Genomic DNA, 13,332 nt, shown 5'->3' with positions numbered 1-13,332 from the left:
AGAGCTTGAATCGGTTCATCCAGTCTTTCATGTCTCGATGCTTCGCAAGTGTGTTGGAGATCCTACGAGGATTGTTCCGATTTATGATGTTCAGGTGACAGAAAAGCTAACATACGAAGAATTGCCTATTGCCATCTTAGACAGGCAAGTACGAAGACTTCGAATTAAGGAAGTAGCTTCAGTCAAAGTCTTGTGGCGAAACAACAACCGGAAAGAAATGACTTGGGAAGCAGAAGAGAGTATGAAGTCCAAGTATCCGCACTTATTCCAACCCTTGGGAGAGATTCATGATGAAACACCAATAATATAAGGTATGTATGCTTACTTTTTATGCTTTTGGTCGTGTGTGGCTAATTTATAAGTTGTATTGTGTTGTGGCCCTGTGAGGCAATGTTATTATGGGTTTTTGTGATAGGTTGGTAGTGCCATATTACAAGGGAAACTCTGGCGAAATTTTCATAGAATTCTGAGTGTTTAACATTCGAGGACGAATGCTCCAAAAGGGGGGAAGAATGTTACACCTTGGAAAAATTCCCCGTTAATGTACAGTGAATAGGCTAGCGAGGAACACGAGGTATATGATGATTTGGATAAGTAAGAAATAGAATTTGATGATCTTAATCGAGATTCAAAGACATTTGACTAAAAGGAAAAAGTTTGGCAAAGAAAGTAAAGGATATGTTATGTGTCGTGTAGGAATTATGGACGACGATTTAATGATGGCATAATGATGTCTTAGAGACGACTAATGACGTCCCTTAGATTGGTATTGAGGTGTTAAACAAGTGCCAAGAAGGTTCCATAAGGATCGGAGATCAAACGAGTCGACGAGAACAAGTCCCGGACAGCTGGACATTATACGGCCAGACATGCTGGCCGTATAAAATACACGAACCGTATGTACAGTCGTAGGTTCAGCCCAGAATGGCATACTTCACTGGACCAAACATACGGTCCAGACATATAATCATTGAAACATATACAAACCGTATGTTGGTCCGTATGTTCTGGTCGGGACAGATTGTGAATTAATATAAGGGACCTCTCTCTCATTTCATTTTCACTCCACAAGTCAAGAAACCTCTAGAACACTAACATTCATCCACAAGAAAATCAAAGGAAATCCATGATCAACTGCTTCAATCCATGAAAACAAGTGTATGAAACCTAGTGAAAGTCATCCAAGCCAAGAAATCCCAAGAGAAGAGAAATAGGGTTTTGGTGCTAGAAGAGTATTTCTATTCAAGGCTTGTTCATCCATCATCTAAGGTAAGTTTCATGACCATACCATGTTGTTTAAGGTATTGGAAGGCTAAGACACTTGAATTGTAGAAAGACATAGAAAATGGGTCTTAAATGAGTGAATAGTGTCATTGTTGAATAATGGTTGGGGTGAATCATGAATGTTGGTATGTTGTGATTGTGAATATGTTATAAATGACATTTAGACCATGGAATACGTATTATATATGAGAAAACGCGATAATGAGCTATAACCATAAATTGTGGGGAAATTGAAGAGAAATGGTGAATTGTGGTAAATGTAGATAAATGATGATTGTCGTGTGCGATATTGTGAATGTTGATATGAAAGTTTGAGAGTTGATATAGATCATGAGAAAAGTAGTATAAACAAAGGAAGTGCTGCCCAATTTTCTCTAGCGTTAGTAAGTCCGTTCTTATAATTGTTAGCTAATGTCGGTACGAATTCTCTTGAAGGTAGAGACGTAAATACTGAAGGGGAGCGTTCAAGCGATAGAGTAGCTAGACAAGAAGGTATGTAAGACCAATCCTTCTTTCTATGGCATAAATCCTTCAAATTTTCCATAATCTTCCTATTCGATAGAGACTATGAGTCTGTGAACATACCCAACTACATACGTATATGATTAAGAAAGGAAATATGATACGAGCATGATAATGATGATGATGAGATAAAGTATAGAGATTCTAGAGTTCATGATATGATGATCCTATAACGTTAACGATGCCGTTATCGCTTACACTCACCTTATATACTATTTCCTTCAAGGTGAGGCAGAATACTCATAAATGTTCATAATATAATCGGGGGTTCACGACCTTATGTCACCCCGACGTAGCCATAGCTGCCGTCAAAGTCTAATGTATACTCTTAATGATAGATGTATAATAATGTAAGATTATGTTATGCTTATGAGATGTGTAAAAATGATGAATGTATAATTGATGATATGATTCCACCGCGCCAAAATGGCCGGGCATGTCACCGCTAATGCGGACTGCTGTCACGACCCAACCCCGTGGGCCATGACTAGTGCCAGAGCTGGACACTCGTATACATACCTGTTAGATATAGTCAAACTGAATCTAAGAACAATATGGAGACTTGCAAAAGAACTCCAAAGGTTCATAACGTCATCATACGTATATATCCATATAACCTGTCTCCTGATATATATCCAGATAACCCGTCATCATACGCAAGCCGACAAGGCTGCCACTACATATCAATACAATAAGCAAGCCGACAAGGCTGCCACTACAGACGAACATATCCATAGCACATCGTATAGACACAACTGAACAAAACGTATACACAACCCACACATATGTCTACAGACCTCTATGAGTACAAGACTGAAATATGACGGGACAGGGCCCCGCCGTACCCTTGGATATATATATAAGTCTATATAGAAGATCTACACCAAAATATCTGGGCTCCGAAACAATGGAGCTATCCAAACAGCTAAGGAGAAGTCCTAAGCTGGAGGATCACCAAATCGAGTATCTGTACCTGCGGGCATGAAACGCAGCCCCCCGAAGAAAGGGCGTCAGTACGAGATATGTACTGAGTATATAAAGCATGAAATACAATAAAGAGGGTCATGACTGAAATAGAGATTACAGGAGACAAGTATGACAATCAGAGATACCAATACACTTGCCTTATGAAATGTAAATCATGCATATCAATATCATATATCATAGCCGGCCCATCATGGGAATCGGTGAATAAAGTCATCATATACCATCCTCGGCGCCATAATCACATCATCATATCATCACATCATATATATATATATATATATATATATATACCGTACCCGGCCCTCTAGTGAGGGACTCGGTGAACAATGCAGTGAAACTGTGCACGAAAACATACCCGGCCCGAGACTCGGTGACAGATATATTGAGGCATGCACGAGCAGAGTAGTGAGCAACCATATACAAACTAAGTCATATCTGAGACTCAATAGATTAATCAAAATGAACTATCATTTGAAAATCAAGACAGTAGTCATATCAAGTACCCTTCTAATGTCACTATGGATTATATCAAAACCGAAATTCTGGAATCATAGACACGTATCAAGACATAATGAAATAGCTTCTGGATATCAAGAACATTAGCCATCCTAGTTTCTCTAAGAATAAGAGCTTATTTGGGATTTATACATCCGTCATCAGTTTGTCTCACATAGATCATGCCAAAAGAAAGAAAGGGTAGCTTTACATACCTTTAATGCTTATCCGTGATACAATACGTATACGCTTCCCGATGTGTCTTAACCTATATTAAAACGTAAAGAGCTATGGTTAAGCTACGGAAAGGTGCAAAACGCATCCCAACAGTAGTAGCTTATTTCTAGAAAATTAGGCAGCATTTCCCCTATGTTGTTCATTTCCCTCACTTTCAAGCAAACTATAAAATGATCAAGTCAATATCAACAATCACACGTTCAAATACTATATCAAGACTAGCTAAGACATGATTCATGAATACTCCGAACAGCCCACATAACATAACAATGCCCGATACACCTCAAATATATAAAATATACACCCAACAAGCCACATACGCTTCGCATACGATATCTTATACATACACCCATCAAGCCACATACGCTTCGCATACGATATCTTATACATTCCTTTCTTATCCAATTAGTGATTCACAATAGCAATAACACAACAACAGCCTCAACTCCTATGTGCAAAAAAATCATCTTAACATTACAACAAGTCCTAAAACGGCCCATCGATTACAACAACACAATACAAGTCTTAACTACACTTAGTCCTCCAATTTCACAAGATCAACAACACAATACATAATCATAACCCTTAATCCCTCAATTCAACAAGAACAGCCCACTAAATATATATAACTTCAACTTTAACCATCAAATTCCTTTACTTCCATCATTTAATCCATGACAACAACAACAACAACAATACCAATTAAAATTAACTCATCATTATTCGATTAAAACAACCCCTATACGGCCCAAACAAAGTCTCAACATCAACATACACAATTCTTGCATCCAATTCCACATCTACCAATTCATACAAAGACCAAATTATTTCTAAAACATGTAGGTGAGAATTAAACCTTACCTTAGCAAGCTTGAGTTGATCAAGAACTACCATGGCCGTGAGTTGCCATGGCTGTTGTAATCTCAATTTCTTTTCCTTTAATTGAACTTGAAAATCACCAATTTAATTGTGTAGAGAGGGGGGAGGAGGAGCTGGCCGTGAGCTTCATTAGGTTGCTGCCATAGCCATGGCCGTGACTCTCTCTCTCTCTAGCTTAGAAGTTCCTCCCTCTTAATTCACTTTGGTGAAGATGAAAATGAATTGTGGTTGATGAATTAGTCATCAACCAAGGTCTTATATGCTGCCTCTATGATGGATACGTGTCCCACTCACTAAGCATCATTGACATGTGTCCCACTATGGCATGGACCAATCAGATTTGGCCATGTTGTAGTGGGGCCCACTTAGTGCATTAATTAGCTTAATTAATTAAAATCCCCACTTAATAATCTAATCATGGATAATTAATCCCTAATCTGCACTAATATTTCTACCCTAATTTAATTTACGAGCAAATCGTGCCATATTAAAAATTCGGGATTAAAAGTCCCTGTCTCATATCTCAAAAATAATATTGTCCTTAAACTTATGTTGATTAACTTACGAATAATCCAACGTACAAAAATAGGGGATATAACAACTGCTATGTTTACACCGAGCCTAAAGGGTCGGGCATAATCACCACTAGCGGGCGGCATATGATGGTTACCCGGACGCGGGTTAACGATGAGGATTATGATGTGATGATATATGTGATGGGATAATATATGTACCATGATTATATAAATATGCGATATGTGTAGAAAATGTATCCACCTATGAAACTCATGCAGGTTACATCATTTTCTTATGGCTCACGATCCTCTATTATATTTATTTCATTCTTGTCTTACAAACTCAGTACAATGTTCGTACTGCCGTCCGTTTTCTTTGGACGCTGTGTTCATGCCCACAGGCAGGCAGGGAGGTGAGCTTGATCCAGAATCGTAGGACCTTCTAGCTGATTGAAAGCACTCCTTTGTTCCGGAGGTGCTTGATTATTCTTTTGTGTACACTTGTATATGTTGGGCACGACGGGGTCCTGTCCCGTCCTTATGTCTAGTACTCTAGTAGAGGCTTGTAGATACGCAGTGTGGGTTATATGGTCTCACGAGGTTGCTACTAGGTATATACATTATTTTGATAACTGCGAGACTTATGTATATAAAAGTATTTATGGTTTCCAAATGAATGGTGATTTTTCTTATAAGCTGAATATGAATTTGATAAAAGAAGTGTATAATGAGCATGATGAGTAATAGAACGAGTGGTGCTCGGTGGTTATCCCCGGGTACCCGTCGCGGCCCCTAGTCAGGTCGTGACAAAACACCTGAATCATATGAGTCGGGACAGGGCCCCAACGTACCCATACACATATGATAACCATAATGACTCGGCACTTCTCCAGGAAGAAAATGGAGTTTGCCAATGCTAGCTGATAGCCACAATCTGGGACTGTGTGGCATGAACACAGCGCCCCCAGGCAAAGGGACGTCAGTAAGAACAATGTACCGAGTATGCAAGGCAGCAGTAACCATAAAGAATGAGATATAAGCTATAATGAGAGTATGAGAAACCACCTGTAATATGAATATCCCCGAAGGCAATGACTAAAAATGTAAATATATGCCATACCCGGCCCTTTAGTAAGGGACTCGGTGAAATATAAATATATACCATAACCGGCCCTTTAATAAGGGACTCGGTGAAATAATAATACATTTGCCATACCCGGCCCTTTAATAAGGGACTCGGTGAAATACATATAATATACATACCCGACCCTCTAGTGAGATACTCGGTGAACAATGCAATGAAATTGTGCACGAATACATACCCGGCCCAGGACTCGGTGAATGATATATTAATGGCATACACGAGTAGAATATCATGAGCAACCATATGCAAACTAAACCATCATTTGAGACTCAATAGAATAATTAGAATGAACTAACACTTTAGAATCAAACACAACAGTCATTTCAAGTACCACTAAGAACTAGAATTCATTGGAGTCATAATGTAAGTGAGACTCATAAAATTATTTCTGAACTCTTTGAATAACCTGGAAGCATAACAACCTCGAATGTCACTATGGATTATAATATCAAAATAGGGCTTCAGGAATCATAGACACGTATCAGGACATAATGAAATAGCTTCTGGAAATCAAGAACATTAGCCATTCTAGTATTTCTAAGAATAGGAGTTTCTTTGGAGTTTATATGTTCGTCGACTGTTTGTTTCATATAGACCAGGCCAAAAGAAGAAAAGGGAATAGCCTTAACATACCTGGTCTTAGCTCAACGGCTCAAGAACTCAACTCGTATCTGCTCCACGATCTATATCTAACAACAATGATACTATCGTCAATTACACAAACGATTCTCTTAATCGTATAATGGAACTTTGACTTATCCTAAAATAAGATGGGCAGTATCTCCCCCGTTCTTCTCATTTCCTCCAACTTCATATATCATAACAACAACAACCAGGACAATCCAACAAGACTAACAATAACAACTATAATCCCTTCCGTTCCTCCTTGGACCCAAATCAGCAACAACACTAGTATACAAAAAACATCCCAATATACGCTCATATACAATGTCTTTATACATTCTCTCCTTTTCATATTCATGGAGTATAACAATAACAACATCAACTACTATCTGAATACAAGGAAAATTCACCAACAACACATCAATAAAATGCTCTACACGAGCTACCAAACCCCCTTCGATCTCCATACCATAAGAAAACAACCCATAATCTACTTATGTACAACTACTATGACTTGAACTACCGTGAGTTCTTAGTAAATAATTACCTTAAATCCAAGCTTGAAATAAAGACGTGAGAATGATTCCCAAGATTTGTTTCAGTAATTGATATCTAGAAACTCACGTCAACAACATCAATATGGCAGCTTATGAACTAAGAACAACTCCACCCTTGTATTGTTTACATATTCACAAAGACAACTACTAAAGGAAGTGCAAATATTATAGGCGGTGGTTTCCTCCCCTACTAAGCAAAATCCCCTCCAACTCTTTATTCTCGTAACACTTGTAAATAGGTAGATAACAAAAGTTGCTAGATAATGTTAAGGGTGAGGCAGTTAGGTGCTGGACACAGTAATTGCCATCTTTATCTCACTGAATTTGTTCACAAAGAGTACTATACTCACGTGCAACATATTATAGGATATAAGAAATTAGCAAATTTTTCCTAGTGCCCCTCTTACGTGGCTGATTTTTCATCCAAGAAAATATAGATTGAGTTGATTACTTCAACCCCTATGACGCCATGTGTTCCCCCCACATGACTAGACGAATCATGATACCACTTTAAAACCATAGTTAAAGCTCTTTATAATCCATTTTCATGCATGCGTTATATGTACTTATCCCAACAATTTAATCAATTACACACGTAATTAATTTCTTGATCTCAATTCACTTCAATAGTAATCGTTTTAAGCACACTTCATATACTCATTATGATAATCATGTAGTATAACATAGTCCATAGCCTCATTTTCTACACATAAAATATTATTTTCAATCATCGTCGTCACACTTTTTCGTCTTAAATAATTTTGAGACAGCATTCCTTGTATACACCGAGCTCTTGATTTTCATCCTTGGATATGATCGAATTCTCCGGGCTCGGGTAATTTTCTCATGTTGGGCGGTTCAATTCCCTCGTCCATTATATGGGATATTATATCTTGGATCGTATTCTATTCAAATAAATTTCAAACCTCGACGAAACTTATTTTCTTCGATTTGTTTAACTTCTAGTCCTTACGGTACATCTATACCACCACTTTAACCACCTATAATCTTGGGGGATAACCTCGTGTCCGTTACTAATATCATTTAACTCGCACACTTTTCAACGCATACGAACACGGGATGTAACAAATACAGTCACTCTATACGGACCGTATCACTAAATACGAGCCGTATATTACAAGGCCCTGAACGTATTTCACAAATACGGACCGTATATCTAAAAACGACCCGTATTTGGTGAAGTTCCAGCTGTATTTGCCAAGGTGCATAGCTTGTTTTTAATTCATCTCAATTCCAAAAATTTCTTGGGATTGCTTGATGGTTTTGCGTCCTAATCGTTTGGTAGGGAGTAAAAAAAAAAGAGTAGAAATTTAAAAAATTTAGTTGTTTTAAATTGATGCCTTAGATCAATTGGGGTTTCACGGTCGTGTTTTCAAGTTATCACCTACCTGGGCCAGAAATTTTATTTATTTTCCCAATTTTAGCATTCCATTTTCTTGTGTCTCTCAACTAATAGCCATTTAGTAGTTGTTCCTACTTGTTTTTACTAGTTCTTGTGTCCGCATTTCTTTCGTGCTAATTATTTCAAGCTTTTCTCGTTTAAACCTCGTTGAATATTCTTAGCTCAAGTCCTTTTGCTTTATCGAGTCGTCCGTCTTTCGATTAACAAGAATCTATTCCTCCACAAAGCTTAGCAATCTTGTGAATTGATTTGGATTAAAAGGGTTCTTGACCAACGTTGGAAGAATCTTCGGTTGAGAGGTAAGTTTGAGTGCAAATGCGAGTGACACGAGGAACCTTTGCTACTAATCTCGTTCGCTCGTTTTGTAGGCACACGAAGAGGAGACATAAGGAGAAGGAGAGATAAGGATGTCATCCATAGCTTTCGAGTCTTGTGGGAGATGATTTTGAAGGTTATGCCTCTAGAAATGGAAGGTATGACTATGATGAATATCGAGCCTATGAGAGAGATGACATGGGAAATGAGCATCACTATTCTTACAATGAATATGATGGTGATGGTGCTAATGAGTCATATGAGGAACATGGTCGATATTGCTATATCCCGTATTTTTATATGACGGATTATTCGTAAGTTAATCAACATAAATCCAAGGACAAGATTACTTTTTGGATAGGAGACAAGGACTTTTAATCCCCGATTTTAATAAGTGCACGAATTGCTTATAAATTTTATTTGGTATAGAAATATTAATGGAAATTTGGGATTTATTAACCATGATTAGATTATTAAGTGGGGATTAGTAATTAGATAATGTTAATTAAGCACTTAGCGGGCCGTGTGGACCCCACCATGGCGTGGCCAAATCTGATTGGCCCACGCCTTGGGTGGGACACGTGTCCAGCCCATGAGCTTCATATAAATGGACATTTGATGACTCATAAGACCAGCCAAATCCTCATTTCATCTTCAACAACATAAGTTAGAGAGAGACAGAGAACATAAGCCATGGCAACTCACGACCATGGCTGAGCAAAATTGAAGCTCAAATTGTTGATCAAAAATTAGATTTTCAAAGTATTCCAACCAATTGGGAGGGCTATAATAACGTGAAATAGCCATTGGAGCAGCAAGAAGGGTTAACGTTCTAATTCATCAAATTTCAGCCAAGGTGAGAAGTCAATTTGTTAAGGTAAGGGCTGATCATTTTCTACACGTTTTAGTAGGAATTTGGGCTTGTTGTAACTTGGTGAATATGAATTGAGCCTATGAAATTATGTACGTTGATGATGGAATGTTGTTGAAGCCGTAGGGGCTGTTTTATGTGAAATGGTGAACTAATTTTATTTAGTATTTTGGTTGCTGTTATCGTGGATTTTATGATGAGAATGGAGGAATTTAATGGCTAGAGTTGAAGTTAAGTTTGTTTGTGGGTAGTTGTAAGGATTATAGTGATAATAATATAGCTTACTTGCATATGAATAGATGATGTAGTTGGCGTGTGGCTGCTGTTGTATTTCACCAAAATTAGATGAAAAGATTGTACGAAATAACGTGTAAGAATCGTATGTGGTTTGCTTGGTGTGTTCATAGGTATTCGCAAGATTTTCTAGCATCTTTTATGTTGTAGTTAGGGGCTGTTTTGATATGTCGTTGTTGTACTTGTTGAGCTTGGAAGATTAAGTATGACTAAATTTACACATGATGTTATTGTGTTGGTTGGGCTGTTAGAAGATCGTTGCGATGAAAACGTTAAGACTGTGGATCATTAAGGGTAACTTGAATATATAGTAATCGTATGTGGATTGTATTTGAACGTTATGAATGTGGGCTGTTTGGGATGTTGTGCGGGCTGTCCAGAATGTTCTCGAGTCTTGTCTTGAATAGTCTCGGATTAGTACTTGAACGTGTGGTTATTGATATTGGCTTTGTTGTTATGTAATTGGTTTGAATATAAGGGCAACGTCGTCTAATTATCTAGGAAGGAGTTACTAACGTTGGAATACGTTTTGAATCTCTCCGTAGCTTAACCGTAGTTCTTGACGTCTTAATATAGGTTGAGATACTATTGGGCAGCATACGTGCTGTGTGGCTAATAAGCGCTAAAGGTATGTAAAGCCTATCCCTTCTTTCTTTTGGAATGTCGTAGACGTAAGTGATGAATGATATGAGCTTTGGGGCAATTCCATTCATAAGTTCCGAATATGATTCATGATTCTTATTCACTTCTTGATGTTAGAACTTTTAAAGTAGTTAAGCTACCGCCCACGAGCTTTATATATGTTGGATAGTGTAATCGAATGTATAAGTTTCTATTCCTAAAGGCTCTATGATGACTAATGTCTCTAACTTCATAAGTTATTTCATATTATCTCGATACATGTCTATCATTCCTGAGGCTCCCTTTGATATAGTCCATAATGATATTTAAAGAGTACTTAACATGACTATCGCTTTGACACTCGAATGTTAGCTGGTCTACTTGCCTATCGAGTCTCAGATGATGATTTAATTGCATATGGTTACTCACTACTCTGCTCGTGCATACTGTTGTCACATCTTTCACCGAGTCCCGGGCCGGGTATGTTATCATGCACAGTTTCACTACATTATTCACCGAGTCCCTCACTAGAGGGCCGGGTACGTTATATGATGATATGATGATGTGATGGTACGATGATATGATTATGGCACCGAGTACCATGATGCGCTGGGTACGGTATACGTGTACACGACTTTATTCACCGAGTCCCTTACTAGAGGGCTTGGTACGGTATATGCATATGATGATATGATGGTATAATGATATGATGATATGATTTTATTCACCGAGTCCCATAATGGGCCGGGTACGGTATATGATAATGATATGCATGATTTTGTTTCGTAACGCACAGGTACAGTGATTTCTTGATTATCATACTTGTCTCCTGGAATCTCTACTTCAGTTATGATCTTTCTTATTGTATTTCATGCTTTATATACTTAGTACATATCTCGTACTGACCCCCTTTCTTCGGGGGGCTGCGTTTCATGCCCGCAGGTGCAGATACTCGCTTTGGTGATCCGCCAGCTTAGGATTCCTATTCAGCTATCTTGGAGTGCTCCCTTGTCTTAGAGCCTGAATCTTTGGTACAGGACCTTTTGTTGTATATATATGTTTTGTCCAGGGGTACGGCGGGGCCCTGTCCCGTTATATGTTACTGTTGTTACTCTTAGAGGTCTGTAGACATGTGTGTGGGTTGTATATATACGTTGTCCAGCTGTGTTAGTATGACTTATGTTTTGGGACGTTCCCATTCGTAGTGGCAGCTTTGTCGGCTCATGTACTGTGTCACCCGTTGATAGTCGTGACTCCTCAGGAGACAGGTTTCTTGATATATATATATTTACGCGACAGTTCTGAGACTATGTTTTGGTCTATATAAGTTCCATATTATGTTTAGTTGTGGATTTATCATATAGCTAACAGGTGGGTATACGAGTGTCCAGCTCGGGCACTAGTCACGGCCTACGGGGTTGAGTCGTGACAGATATGATCATAACTAGTACGAGGGTGAAGAATACTACTCCGAGGGCAATTGTGAGGCAATGCCTAATAAGTCTTATGAAGAAGAAGGAGTAGATCAGTATGACGAAGAGTCCTATGGTAGATACGAACATGAAGAGTCTCATCCTACATGCCATGGACATGGGGGCGAATTGAGGTATGCTCCTTCCTCACACTTTCAATATGAACCAATTGGTGGGAGCTTGCAAGATTGAGAAGAAAGTGGTGATGATGAGTGGCTATGCACTTCATGGTGAATATGTTTGTGAAGACAATGAAGTTGCATATGGTTCTTATGAGGGGTCTTCTAGTCGATATTCATGTACATCGCCTTGTAATACTTTCCATTCCAAGCAAAATGGTATACGTGTGTGGGTTAGGCCGAATAGAAGTCCTCCTAGGAGGAGAAGAGTGCATACATTCCCCACGCCAAAAAATACATCGAATCATTACTTGATACAATAACGGATACACGGAAACGAGAAATTAAGAAGATAAACAAAAAGGAAAAGAAAAGATAGATAATTTGACACAACTTAAGAATCAATTTAGCAACCAAAGTTATATAAAACTAAGACCTCTAAATTATCATCAAAAGAAACACCAAATTCTTAAGTTGACCTCAAGGGAATCAATTCCCATGCAACCAACCTCTCAACAATACAAGATTCAACAAGAGCCTACCAAAGGCCTCTCACAAGTTTCTTTCTCTAGAGATAACCCTAAAACACTCAAAATATTCATAATTCATCAAAATCTACCTATTGAAATGTTTAGTCTACTATTTATGATAAGAAAATAAGGAAGACAACAAGCTTTATTACAATTATACCCTTAATGAAATAAGGGCCTTGTTTGGATGTCTTCCATAGAAGTGAAACTTGAAAGGGCTTGCATTTAAGTACTAGCCCCTTTTGCATGCATAGCCTCCTTCTCCAAATTTCCTCCCAAGCTATCTTCCATATCTTCAATGTGACGTTCTTGAAGCCTTCCATCCAAGCTATCTCCCATATCTTGAAGGCCATCCTATGTGGACCTCCCACGATCTTGAAAGACTCCATCTTCATGAAGCTCGATGGAGTTAGTCTTGTATCATTCTCCCTTCTTGAAAAGGA

Source organism: Lycium barbarum, chromosome 8, assembly GCF_019175385.1.
Source record: "Lycium barbarum isolate Lr01 chromosome 8, ASM1917538v2, whole genome shotgun sequence".
Classification (NCBI taxonomy): Eukaryota; Viridiplantae; Streptophyta; class Magnoliopsida; order Solanales; family Solanaceae; genus Lycium; species Lycium barbarum.
Note: the sequence above shows the minus strand (reverse complement) of the source record.